At 46.9% G+C, this 13,581-nt stretch overlaps 1 protein-coding gene across 1 annotated transcript in view; it reads right to left on the reverse strand.

Annotated features, from left to right (window-relative positions):
* Window positions 1-5,248, reverse strand: part of LOC148515318 (inositol-trisphosphate 3-kinase B-like) — a 122,389-nt gene extending 117,141 nt beyond the window's left edge. The window contains exon 1 of the mRNA XM_088480017.1: window positions 5,163-5,248. The gene's annotated coding sequence lies outside the window, so the exon portion shown is untranslated. The remainder of the gene's footprint in view (window positions 1-5,162) is intronic.
* Window positions 5,249-13,581: the final 8,333 nt, after the last annotated feature.

The following is a 13,581-nucleotide window of genomic DNA, read 5'->3' on the forward strand; positions in this document are numbered from 1 at the left end:
GCATGTAACATCCACAGCACCATATACCATGTAAATTCCACAGCACCATGCATGTAACATCCACAGCACCATGCCATGTATCACCCTCAGCTTCATGTATGTAACATCCACAGCACCATCCCATGTATCATCCACAGCACCATGCATGTAACATCCACAGCACAATGCCATGTATCATCCACAGCACTATGCATGTAACATCCACAGCACCATGCATGTAACATCCACAGTACCATGCATGTAACATCCACAGCACCATGCCATGCGACATCCACAGCACCATGCCATGCGACATCCACAGCACCATGCCATGCATCATCCACAGCTCCATGCATGTATCATCCACAGCACCATGCCATGTATCATCCACAGCACCATGCATGTAACATCCACAGCACCATATACCATGTAAATTCCACAGCACCATGCATGTAACATCCACAGCACCATGCCATGTATCACCCTCAGCTTCATGTATGTAACATCCACAGCACCATGCCATGTATCATCCACAGCACCATGCATGTAACATCCACAGCATCATGTCATGTAACATCCACAGCACCATGCCATGTAACATCCACAGTACCATGCCATGTATCATCCACAGCACCATGCCATGTAACATCCACAGCACCATGCCATGTAACATCCACAGCACCATGCATGTAACATCCACAGCACCATGCCATGTATCATCCACAGTACCATGCCATGTATCATCCACAGCACCATGCCATGTAACATCCACAGTACCATGCCATGTATCAATCACAGCACCATGTCATGTAACATCCACAGTACCATGCCATGTATCATCCACAGCTCTATGCATGTAACATCCACAGTACCATGCCATGTATCATCCACAGCTCCATGCATGTAATATCCACAGCACCATGCATGTAATATCCACAGCACCATGCATGTAACATTCACAGTACCATGCATGTTACATCCACAGCACCATGCCATGTAATATCCACAGTACCATGCCATGTATCATCCACAGTACCATTTATGTAATATCCACAGCACCATGCCATGTATCACCCTCAGCTCAGTGTACGTAACATCCAGAGCACCATGCCATGTAACATCCACAGCACCATGCATGTAACATCCACAGCACAATGCCATGTATCATCCACAGCACCATGCATGTTACATCCACAGCACCATGCATGTAACATCCACAGCACAATGCCATGTATCATCCAAAGCACCATGCATGGAACATCCACAGCTCTATGCATGTAACATCCACAGTACCATACCATGTATCATCCACAGCTCCATGCATGTGATATCCACAGCACCATGCATGTAACATCCACAGTACCATGCCATGTAACATCTACAGTACCATGCCATGTATCATCCACAGTACCATGCATGTAATATGCACAGCACCATGCCATGTATCACCCTCAGCTCCATGTATGTAACATCCAGAGCACCATGCCATGTAACATCCACAGCACCGTGCATGTATCATCCACAGCACCATGCATGTAACATCCACAGCACAATGCCATGTATCATCCACAGCACCATGCATGTAACATCCACAGCACCATGCATGTAACATCCACAGTACCATGCATGTAACATCCACAGCACCATGCATGTAACATCCACAGTACCATGCCATGCGACATCCACAGCACCATGCCATGCGACATCCACAGCACCATGCCATGCATCATCCACAGCTCCATGCATGTATCATTCACAGCACCATGCATGTAACATCCACAGCACCATGCCATGTATCATCCACAGCACCATGCATGTAACATCCACAGCACCATATACCATGTAAATTCCACAGCACCATGCATGTAACATCCACAGCACCATGCCATGTATCACCCTCAGCTTCATGTATGTAACATCCACAGCACCATCCCATGTATCATCCAAAGCACCATGCATGTAACATCCACAGCACAATGCCATGTATCATCCACAGCACTATGCATGTAACATCCACAGCACCATGCATGTAACATCCACAGTACCATGCATGTAACATCCACAGCACCATGCATGTAACATCCACAGTACCATGCATGTAACATCCACAGTACCATGCCATGCGACATCCACAGCACTATGCCATGCGACATCCACAGCACCATGCCATGCATCATCCACAGCTCCATGCATGTATCATCCACAGCACCATACATGTAACATCCACAGCACCATGCCATGTATCATCCACAGCACCATGCATGTAACATCCACAGCACCATATACCATGTAAATTCCACAGCACCATGCATGTAACATCCACAGCACCATGCCATGTATCACCCTCAGCTTCATGTATGTAACATCCACAGCACCATGCCATGTATCATCCACAGCACCATGCATGTAACATCCACAGCATCATGTCATGTAACATCCACAGCACCATGCCATGTAACATCCACAGTACCATGCCATGTATCATCCACAGCACCATGCCATGTAACATCCACAGCACCATGCCATGTAACATCCACAGCACCATGCATGTAACATCCACAGCACCATGCCATGTATCATCCACAGTACCATGCCATGTATCATCCACAGCACCATGCCATGTAACATCCACAGTACCATGCCATGTATCAATCATAGCACCATGTCATGTAACATCCACAGTACCATGCCATGTATCATCCACAGCTCTATGCATGTAACATCCACAGTACCATGCCATGTATCATCCACAGCTCCATGCATGTAATATCCACAGCACCATGCATGTAATATCCACAGCACCATGCATGTAACATCCACAGTACCATGCATGTTACATCCACAGCACCATGCCATGTAATATCCACAGTACCATGCCATGTATCATCCACAGTACCATTTATGTAATATCCACAGCACCATGCCATGTATCACCCTCAGCTCCGTGTACGTAACATCCAGAGCACCATGCCATGTAACATCCACAGCACCATGCATGTAACATCCACAGCACAATGCCATGTATCATCCACAGCACCATGCATGTTACATCCACAGCACCATGCATGTAACATCCACAGCACAATGCCATGTATCATCCAAAGCACCATGCATGGAACATCCACAGTACCATGCATGTAACATCCACAGTACCATGCATGTAACATCCACAGCACCATGCATGTAACATCCACAGCACCATGCATGTAACATCCACAGCACCATGCATGTAACATCCACAGTACCATGCCATGCGACATCCACAGCACCATGCCATGCATCATCCACAGCTTCATGCATGTATCATCCACAGTACCATGCATGTAACATCCACAGCACCATGCCATGTAACATCCACAGCACCATGCCATGTATCACCCTCAGCTTCATGTATGTAACTTCCACAGCACCATGCCATGTATCATCCACAGCACCATGCATGTAACATCCACAGCACCATATACCATGTAAGATCCACAGCACCATGCATGTAAATTCCACAGCACCATGCATGTAACATCCACAGCACCATGCCATGTATCACCCTCAGCTTCATGTATGTAACATCCACAGCACCATGCCATGTATCATCCACAGCACCATGCATGTAACATCCACAGCACCATGCATGTAACATCCACAGCTCCATGCATGTAACATCCACAGCACCATACATGTAACATCCACAGCACCATACATGTAACATCCACAGCACCATATACCATGTAACATCCACAGCACCATATACCATGTTACATCCACAGCACCATGACATATAATATTCACATCACAGTGGCTACTTTGCCTCACCCCACTGTCATGTGCAAACTGGGTCACTGTTGCTAGTGTACACAAATAATTACATACACATTTTAGCAATGTAGTGGAATCTTAGAAAAATTAGTGTACTCTTCCTATAGCAAAAGAAATAAACTGTAGATCACACCTGGCAGATGTATGAAGCTCTGGAAAGTGATAAAGTGGAGAGTGATAAACGACCAACCAATCCGCTCCCAGCTGTCATTTTTCAAACACAGCCTGTAACATGACAGTAAGGAGTCACATCCACACGACACTGTAATCGTGCAGTCATTTCACAGTCTGTGCTGTGCCTACACAGAATGTTCAGTCGTTCAGTGTAGGCAATCAATCATGCCCGAACATGGGCAATCTGTCGTTATCGGCAGGTTGACCAGCATGTTCGGGCGATGATTCATGTTGGAAACGACCAGCGGGAGCGAGCATCGCTAGTCGTTTCCAACATTAATGTACGCGATTTGTGCTTGATTACTGAGCAATTGCACGATTACGATGTCGTAATCGTGCAATCGCTCAGTAATGTTGCGTAGTGGATAAGCGGCATTAGGAGCAGAGTGGATGATCGTTTATCACTCTCTACTTTATCACTTTCCAGAGCTTAGTACATCTGCCCCAGAGTGAGCCAGAGGAAGCTATATGCAAGGATGCCCATTTACAATAGGTTTATAAGCAGTAAAAACAGAAAGGTCACACAAGCATGGCAGAAGGGAATAAACAGTGAACATCTAACATTGACAATAAGATATATAACCTATAACACGATCTGCTCCTGTTATCCATTCCTTGTCAGGCAGAATCTCAGGAAATCACATCACAGCCACTTCCAGTGATCACGCTACTGAGCACCAATGCCAGTCTGAGAACTTTGTGGACCATGTATCCATTGTCACCTTATTTGCTTAACAATTTAACAAAAAAACAAACGTAAACCTATAATTACTGTATTTTACAGATACACCTTAATAATAAGAACAAATATAATGTATATAGCTTTCACTATCACGCCTATGGTACTTTCCCTTTATACCTAGCATAAAGTAGAAACCAGAGGCTGCAGTGAGGTTTGTAGTATCTCCTTATACATGGCTGAGCATCTGACTGACATTTACTAACGGCAGAAAACCAGGTTATCTTCATCCAACCAGATCGTCTGTATCCTCAGAAAGTCACAGGCAGACAGTACAGGAGGTGCCACACTGCACTTACCTGACCAACTACTATATACGAGTACACCAGGCAAGCTGCCTACTGCCTCCTTCCCTGCTGTACCATCTGCACCAGCTCTAAAGTACCCCTCATGCCAGCTCTGTCCTCATGCAGCCACTAGTGCCATGACTTGCACATACACATCACTGCCACACTACCTTCTATACAGCAGCTTTGCACAGTCCTCAAATCCTTCTGTCCCGGGCAGGAGCTACGATGACATTTGTATGTGTGATCAGAGTGGGGCGGGGAGAGGTAAGAAGAGGGAAGCAGCCTTGGGAGGCGCTACATCACACTGGATGCAACACTTTAGGAAAGTGGGTGTATAGCGCTCCCTACTGGTCACTGTACTGTAAAACACCTTTTTGTTTATTTACGAGTTTTTTTGCCAGACGTTATTAGAGAATTTGCATAGGACATAGGTATACTTCAAAGTGTTACAGTACTTATCTGCACAACCTCTAATTAGTGTAGAGATTGGTAGTTTGCAGCTTCATATTGCCAGATTCCTCCTCTAGCCTCCGAGTAAAATTGTAACATAAATATTTCTTTAGCGCAAATTTCCAAATGAAAGAGAGTGAAGAGGAAAAGGATGGGAGGGGTGGCTAGTGGAGTAGGAATGGGAATCAACCAATTGAATGCTTTAAATATAAAAAATAAAAATTATTGTGCAATTTATACAGATTAATTTACATATGTATAAAAATTTATTTAAGCAACACGTACTCCAATCAAAACAATTCATCTGACCCTGTAGTATGAGGCAGGGGGCGGGATGCACCAGCCTGAGAAATGCGGGTTTAACCGCATTTCTCATTTGCACCAAGCCAGGGAATGTGATGCAGTCCGGGGCTTGGTTGTGGTGGGTAACGCCATCTTCCTGATGGTGTCACCCATAGAAGCCTATTATTATTATTATTATTACCATTTATTTATATGGCGCCACAAATGTTCCGCAGTGCCTTACAAAGCACATAAACAAGTTGTAGACAAGCGACTTACAGAACAATACAATACAGGACAAGGACATGGATAATACATTTTGCTACATTAGTGATTATGACACCCAGATAAGCAATAGAGCATAAGCAGCCAAGTGTTAGGTGCCCTAGTGTTGAGTAAAAAGTAGATGAAACTAAAGTAGGGAGAAGTACAAGAGGTTAGAGGGCCCTGCTCATAAGAGCTTAAATTCTAGAAGGGGAGGGGAAGACAAACAGGGGTGACACAGATGGGGAGGAAGGTGTATGTATCAGGGAGTTAGAATGACAGCTGGAAGGCTTTGATGAAATAATGGGTCTTGAGAGCTCATTTGAAGGATTGCAAAGAGGTGGAGAGTCTGATGGGGAGTGGGAGAGAGTTCCAGAGGTGGGGAGCAGTGCGGGCAAAATCTTGGAGGCAGGAGTGGGAGGAAGTAATCAGCTGGCATGAAAGGCGGCGTGCATTAGTTGAACGAAGAGAGCGGAGAGGAGAGTGAAGGGAGATGAGATCAGAGATGTATATGGGGGAAGATCGGGTGAGGGCTTTGTAAGTGATCGTGAGAACCTTAAATTGGGTTCTAAAAGGGAAGGGGAGCCAGTGGAGGGCTTGTAGGAGAGGGGAGGCAGATGTAGAGCGTTTGGAGAGGAAAATAAGCCATGCAGCAGCATTGAGGACAGACTGGAGAGGAGAGAGATGGGATTTGGGGAGGCCAGATAGGAGGTTACAGTAGTCCAATCTGGAGATGACCAGTGAGTGTATGAGGGTTTTTGTAGCATCCTGGGTGAGATAGGGTCTGATCTTAGAAATATTTTTGAGATGGAAACGACACGACTGTGAAAGGTTCTGGATATGTGGTTTGAAAGGGATGAGTCCAGGATGACTCCAAGACAGCGCACTTTGGGGCTAGATGAGATAGTTATACCATTAATTGATAAAGAAATAGTGGGAAGTGAGGTTATGTGGGAGGGTGGGAAGACGATCAGCTCTGTCTTAGACATATTAAGTTTAAGACATCCAGGAAGAGATGGCAGAGAGACAGTTGGAGATACGAGTTAGAAGAGAGGGGGAGAGATCAGGGGAGGAAATGTAGATTTGAGTATCATCAGCATAGAGATGATAATGGAGCTGATGAGTTCACATAGAGAGGAAGTATAGAGGGAGAATAGAAGAGGTCCAAGAACAGAACCTTGAGGAACACCTACTGTAAGAGGCTGTGGGGGGGAAGAGGAGTCATGAGAGGAAACTGAGAAAGATCGGTCAGAGAGGTAGGATGACAGCCAGGAGAGGGCAGTGTCACGTAGACCAAGGGAGTGAAGGATATGCAGCAGGAGAGGGTGGTCCACAGTGTCAAAAGCAGCAGAGAGATCAAGGAGAATGAGAAGAGAGTAGTGGCCCTTGGATTTGGCAGCAAGGAGGTCGTTGCTGACTTTTGTGAGGGCAGTTTCAGTGGAGTGGAGAGAATGGAAGCCGGACTGAAAAGGATCAAGGAGGGAGTGGGAGGAAAGAAAAGTGGTAAGGCGTTTGTAGACAATCCGCTCAAGGAGTTTGGAGGCAAAAGGGAGGAGAGAGATGGGTCGGTAGTTAGAAAGAAGGTTAGGATCAAGGGTAGGTTTTTAAGAATGGGGGAGACAAGGGCATGCTTGAATGCAGAAGGAACAGTGCCTGATGAGAGGGAGAGGTTAATGAGGTGGGCAAGATGGGAGCAGGCAGAAAGAGAGAGGAAGCGGAGGAGGCGGGAGGGGATAGGATCAAGGGGGGAGGTAGAAGGGGGGGAGGACCGGATAAGGGCCATGACTTCCTCTCCAGATACAGGGGAGAATGATGCTAGAGTTGGTGAAGTTGATTTGGAGGGGTGATCTGGGAAAGGAGGAGGTGGAGAGCAGGGGGACTGGTTGGATATGATGTCCTGATGTATGGAATCAATTTTAGATGTAAAGTAGGTAGCAAAGTCAAGGGCAGAGAGCAAGGAGGGGAGGGGAAGGGGTGGGCGAAGGAGGGAGTTGAAAGTGGTGAAGAGACGCTGGGGATTAGAGGACTGAGAGGAGATGAAGATCTTGAAATATGACTGTTTAGAGAGGGGGAGAGAGCAGCACTATAGGATGAGATCATAAATTTGAAATGGAGAAAATCTGCAGTTTCGTGAACACTTTTGCAGGTATCTGGTGCATTTGGAATGCCAGGGTTGAGGAGTAGATCTGCGAGTGTGAGTAGTGATTGCCGGAGCAACAGAGTCCATAGCAGAAGTAAGGGAGGCGTTGTATAGGGAAGTGGCTTGGTCAGGACAGGACAGAGAGAGGATAGGGGAGAGAAGAGAGTCAAGCAGGGAAGAAAAGGAAACTGTGTCGATAGCATCAATGTTACGCTTAGTGATGGTGGCTTTTGGAGGTAGAGAAGGGGAAGGAGAGAGGGACAGGTTAAAAGAGAGAAGGTGATGGTCAGAAAGTGGGAAAGGGGAATTGGAGTGATCAGAAATATCACATAGGTGAGTGAATACCAGATCAAGCAAATGGTCACTCACATGGGAGGGTGAGGAGGTCCATTGGGAGAGACCAAGTGAAGATGTGAGGGTGAGGAGTTTGGAGGCAGAGGATTCTGTGGAGATATCAATTGGAATATTGAAGTCACCTAGGATAATGGAGGGAAGGTCTGAGGAGAGAAAGTGAGGGAGCCAGGAAGCAAAGTTGTCAAGGAACTTGGAGGGAGGGCCAGGGGGACGGTAAATGACAGCTACTCTGAGGTGTACTGGGTGGAAGAGGCGTAAGGCATGGACTTCAAATGTAGAGAATGTAAGGGATGGTTCAGAGGGTATGGGTTGGTATGAGTAACCAGGGGATAGGAGGACCCCAACACCACCACCATGGCGACCCCCAGGTCGTGGGGTGTGGGAAAAGGTGAGGCCCCCAGAGGAGAGAGCTGCAGGAGAAGTGGTGTCAGAGGGTAAAATCCAGGTTTCAGTAATGGCTAAGAGATTCAGGGAGTTGGAGATGAAAAGGTCATGGGTTGGGACCAGTTTATTACAGACTGACCTGGCATTCCAGAGGGCACAGGATAGAGGGACAGTGTTTGTTGTAGAGATTTGGATGAGATTATCAGGGTTGCTATAGCGTGGAGGTGAGATTAGTTTGGGGGACCGAGATGAATAGAGTGTAGCGATGGTGCGGTCTCCAGTGCTAGAAGGGGAGCCAGCAGAAGGTGGGCAGGAAGGGAGCTTAAAGATATGTGGATGGATGTGGGGTGAAATGACATGGAGAGGGGGGTGGGAGGAGGGATTAGCAGTGAGGTAGTTGGACACCAGTGGAGTATAAGAGAATGAAAGTGGATTAATGGGAGAAGATGGGGAGGAAGGTAAACAGAGGAGAGGATATAAGGGGAAGAGGAAGCGGAGGAGACAAGGGGGAAAGCATAAAGGTGGAAGCAGGGGGCAGGACAAAAGTTTAGGTAGACACTGAGTGACGGTGGGAGTTGAAGAAAACATGGTCATGGTAAGGATGATGTGAATAAGGGAAGAAAAAGTTGAAAGTAGGAATGAAGAAAGAATGTAAGAGTGCAGATTTCCAGAAATGTAAGTAAGAGTACAGTGTGGGAAAAATGTGTATGTAAAACAAAAGTTTATTATTGAGTATAATAAAACTGGAGATTTGGTGGGAGCAGAAGTTAAATAATAAAATATCCAATCAGATCCCTCCTAGCACCCCCGCAGCACATTCTTTCTACTGCGCATGCGCAGAAGGACGCCAGAGGGGCTTCAGGGTCATAGACCCTTGAAGTCCTTCCATCACAAAGGGTCGCTCTTACAGATAGAGCGTTCCTTTGAGGTGCTGGTCATTCGTACCAGCATTACCAATGATGGTGCATCCTGCCCGGGGGAATTATATAACAATGGTTTGCTCACAACAATTTGAGAAGAGGCTGAAAAAACTCCCCTATAGAGTCTAAGGGGTATATTTACTAAAGTGAGAGTTTTTAGAAGTGGAGATGTTGCCCATAGCATAGGCAAACGCAGGGGGGAGGGGTTTTGGTTGCCTGGGAACCCTCCTCCCCAGCACACACCATGACCACAATAGAGATAGTATAATAAAATGGGGTAGATGTATTATAGCGGCACTTAACGTGCCACTATAACGCTTCCCGCTTCGCCTCTTTGCCGAGGCGAAGCAGGAAGCACAACCGATGAGATGTATAAACATCTCATCGGCCGGAGAGGGGGAGCGTTAGCTCCCCTCCTCCGGCGCTACCCGCTAGAGACAGCAGCGCATCAGCCTAGTGCTGATGCGCTGTGTCTCTGTCCCGGCCGGCTCCACTGAGCATGCGCGTGATCTCATAAGTATCGCGAGATCCCCGCGTGGAGCTCTGGAGCCGGCAGCCGCTGCAGCAGGGACAGCGCTGTCCCTGCTGTGGGGATAGGCTAACGCCAGGCTGTAGCTGTCGATAACGACAGCTACAGCCGGCCGAACGGTCATGTGTTATGACCGTTCGTACATGGCCCTGCCGTCGGCGCTGCTATCTTGTAGATAGCAGCGCCAATAATGACAGGGGCGCATAGCGCCCCTGTCATTTACCGCCCAGACCCCCGATCATACATCAGGGAGAAGCGGTATCAGCGCACATAACGTGCGCTGATACCGCTTCAGGGCTTCATACATCTCCCCCAATGTTACTAGTGCTGCATTTTATTCTCAGTATCAAAATTAAATAATTAGCACCACCTGTGAATATTTTAACATGTGTTAGCCAGTAATAAGTACACCTATTCACCAACTGGGAGATTTGGAAAACATGCAGTTAGAGGTGCACTGCTATAGACCATAAGTAGGGTTAATTGTTAATAATGTATAATAAACACTATCCAGGGCATAAGGAGATCAATATGTACATATATGTCCAGGGCAGTGCTAGGTTCTTCTGCTGCTCCCCCAGACTCCCGGAGTTGCTCCAATGCTCTGGAATGGTGCCCACATCTGAAATAATAACATTCAGCTCAGGCAGGCTTATTGTGATCACTGGTCGTGTATATGCTGGAATTATGACACACAATACACTTTGGATTACGCTTATTAAAGCAGGATAAATGCTAAATATGCCCTCTTCATGGACTGGCCACACTCACCATAAAATCAAGCATTTTTTAAACCCCCCCTCTAGAAATCCTGCATTTGCCACTGCATAGCAACCAATCAGATTCTAGCTATTATCTTCTAGAAGGTGATAGATAAATGTTAAGTACAATTTGATTGGTTGCTATGGGCAACATCTCCACTTCTAAAAACTCTCACTTTAGTAAATTTCCCCCTAAGGGCGGAATTTGATTCAATGCAAATTGAATAGTGCCAGGAAGGAGCACCGGTAGCTATTCAATTCAGTGCGCTGTAACGCTCGACTGAAGGATTTCTTCTCGTACCCCTCCTGAGGTGCGAACAGAAATCCGACAAAACTGCTGGCGCGATGCTGTTTTCTGCCCTTAGCACGGCGGAAACAGCATTGCGCTGGGCACTTATGTCAGAGAATGTCGGTTCTCGCGTCTAAACATCATGTTTAAGGGGAGAGAACGGGCGTTCTCCGACATAACAGCGCACTGAATTGAATAGCTCCGGGAGCTTCTTCCTGGCGCTATTCAATTTGTTTTGAATTGAATTCAGCCCTAAATGGCTGGTCATCAGTGGCGTAACAAGGGGGTTGTGTGTGGGGCACCTTGCCCTGGGTGCCTTCGGTAGAGGGGGGCACCGCCGGCCTGAGCAATGTCCAGCGCCAGAGTGTTGATTCCAGCGCCAGAAGTCCTGCAGTCCGGTGAGATGTGTCCCCGGTGGGACAAATCTCACCGGACTGTTCCCAGCGGCAGGTGACATTTGGCGCTGGCTGCAGCTCGCGGACCGGAATTTGGCTCTGGCCGTGAGTCAATTACGGCTTGCGGATTGGCAGCTAATAGAAATCGGCCGCGGCAAGCCAATCGCGGGTCTCGTCGCGTCATGGCTGGCTCCGCTCCCGACGTCTGACACTGGGCAGAATAGTCAGTTCGGTGGTGACGAGCGGAGGATGGAGATATCACAGGAAGAGCTTTGGCGGCCGCGGAAGAGGCCAGAAGGCTCATTTATTAATTATTATTATTATTATTATTATATAATGCTTTAAGATGTCCCGTCTCGGCCCCCACTTCTTCAGCGATGGTGCAGACCAGCTGAAGTGGAGGAGTGGATCACTACCTACACTGGGAAATAGGTGATAGAGGAGGGCGGGATGGGGTGAGACGGGGTAGATTGAGGTGACCCTACATATGGCGGGTCCAAATAACTAGTTTATGGGGTCAATCCAACTACCCGCAAAGGGTGCGAGTTGCCGTCATCAAGGCATTAAAACACCCACAAACGGCGCTGTATCTCGCACCACTTGCAGCTCCCCATGGTGCGTCCGGCACTCCAACGGTGCAAACGGTGGTGCGTCTTAATGCACACAGCAGCGGGCGTCTCAGATGGAAGCCCATGCGGCATTAGCATAAAGAAGCAGGCGCAGCAATGTAAAAAGATGCAGCCGCGGCTACAGCAGCATCCACCTCTGAATCAGGTCTAGAATTGGATGCATGGGTTATATAGCTACACAACATGGGCCTGATTGAGAGGTGTAAGTAATCAGGTGTATGCTGCTCCTGCTGGATTCATGGAAAAAAGCATATAATTACCATATAATCACCAGTATGCAGAGCTGTACGTAACTTACAGTGTGCGTGCACCGTGTGTTTGCCTCGTCTGCTCACCACACTTACACCAGCCCTAAACTAGGTACAGCAGATACCCTGGTAACAGATGTATTTACGCTTATATCTGACTCTGTGTGCCTATAGCTGCGCACACTCTCAGTGAAGTTTGCCTACATAAGAAAACCCCTTTACTAACCATTTACACCTGTACACAAGTATAGTTGCATCTGAAGCACATACGACTCTTGTACTTGCAAACACGAAGTTCCAAAGCATGCACAGTCCGAAGACACGCAAGATACGCTTGTCATTGTCCAATATTACTCATTGTTGAATCCTGTTTGTTTATGTACCTTCTATCTATACCAACTGGTTTTTCCATTTCAGTCTTTGCCTTTTTTAAGTTCCTTTTTACGTATTTTGTTACATAACTTTTATTTACATATTGAATTCTGTCTTTTTTTAACAACTGAACACTTTATTATTTCCTCATAACCTCCAGCACTCTCATCACCTCTAACATTAGTTTTCCAGGAAATGATGTTACTATATTGTGTGTACCTGTAACATACCATTTATTTTTAGATTGTCATTTGCCTCCATTTATTTATTTAATTGGACAGTCTTCCAGCCTATAAGCTTCAAAGCTTCACTGAGCTTAAAAACACCATTGCTGGAGGAGGGCGTGGCCTAATCAGGGGCAAAACTTAGTTTTATGGGGGGTTCCATATATATATATATATATATATATATATTAGGGGTGAGCGGGTTCGGATTTCTGAAATCCGAACCCCCCCGAGCCCCCCCGATCCGAGTCCGATCCGAGTCAGGCTCGACTTTTCCCGCCTGACTCGGATCTGACATCGAGGCAAAACGTCATCATCCCGCCTTCCGAGTCTCGCGGGTTTTGG

Source organism: Taudactylus pleione, unplaced genomic scaffold, assembly GCF_031769625.1.
Source record: "Taudactylus pleione unplaced genomic scaffold, aTauple2 ptg000250l, whole genome shotgun sequence".
Classification (NCBI taxonomy): domain Eukaryota; kingdom Metazoa; phylum Chordata; class Amphibia; order Anura; family Myobatrachidae; genus Taudactylus; species Taudactylus pleione.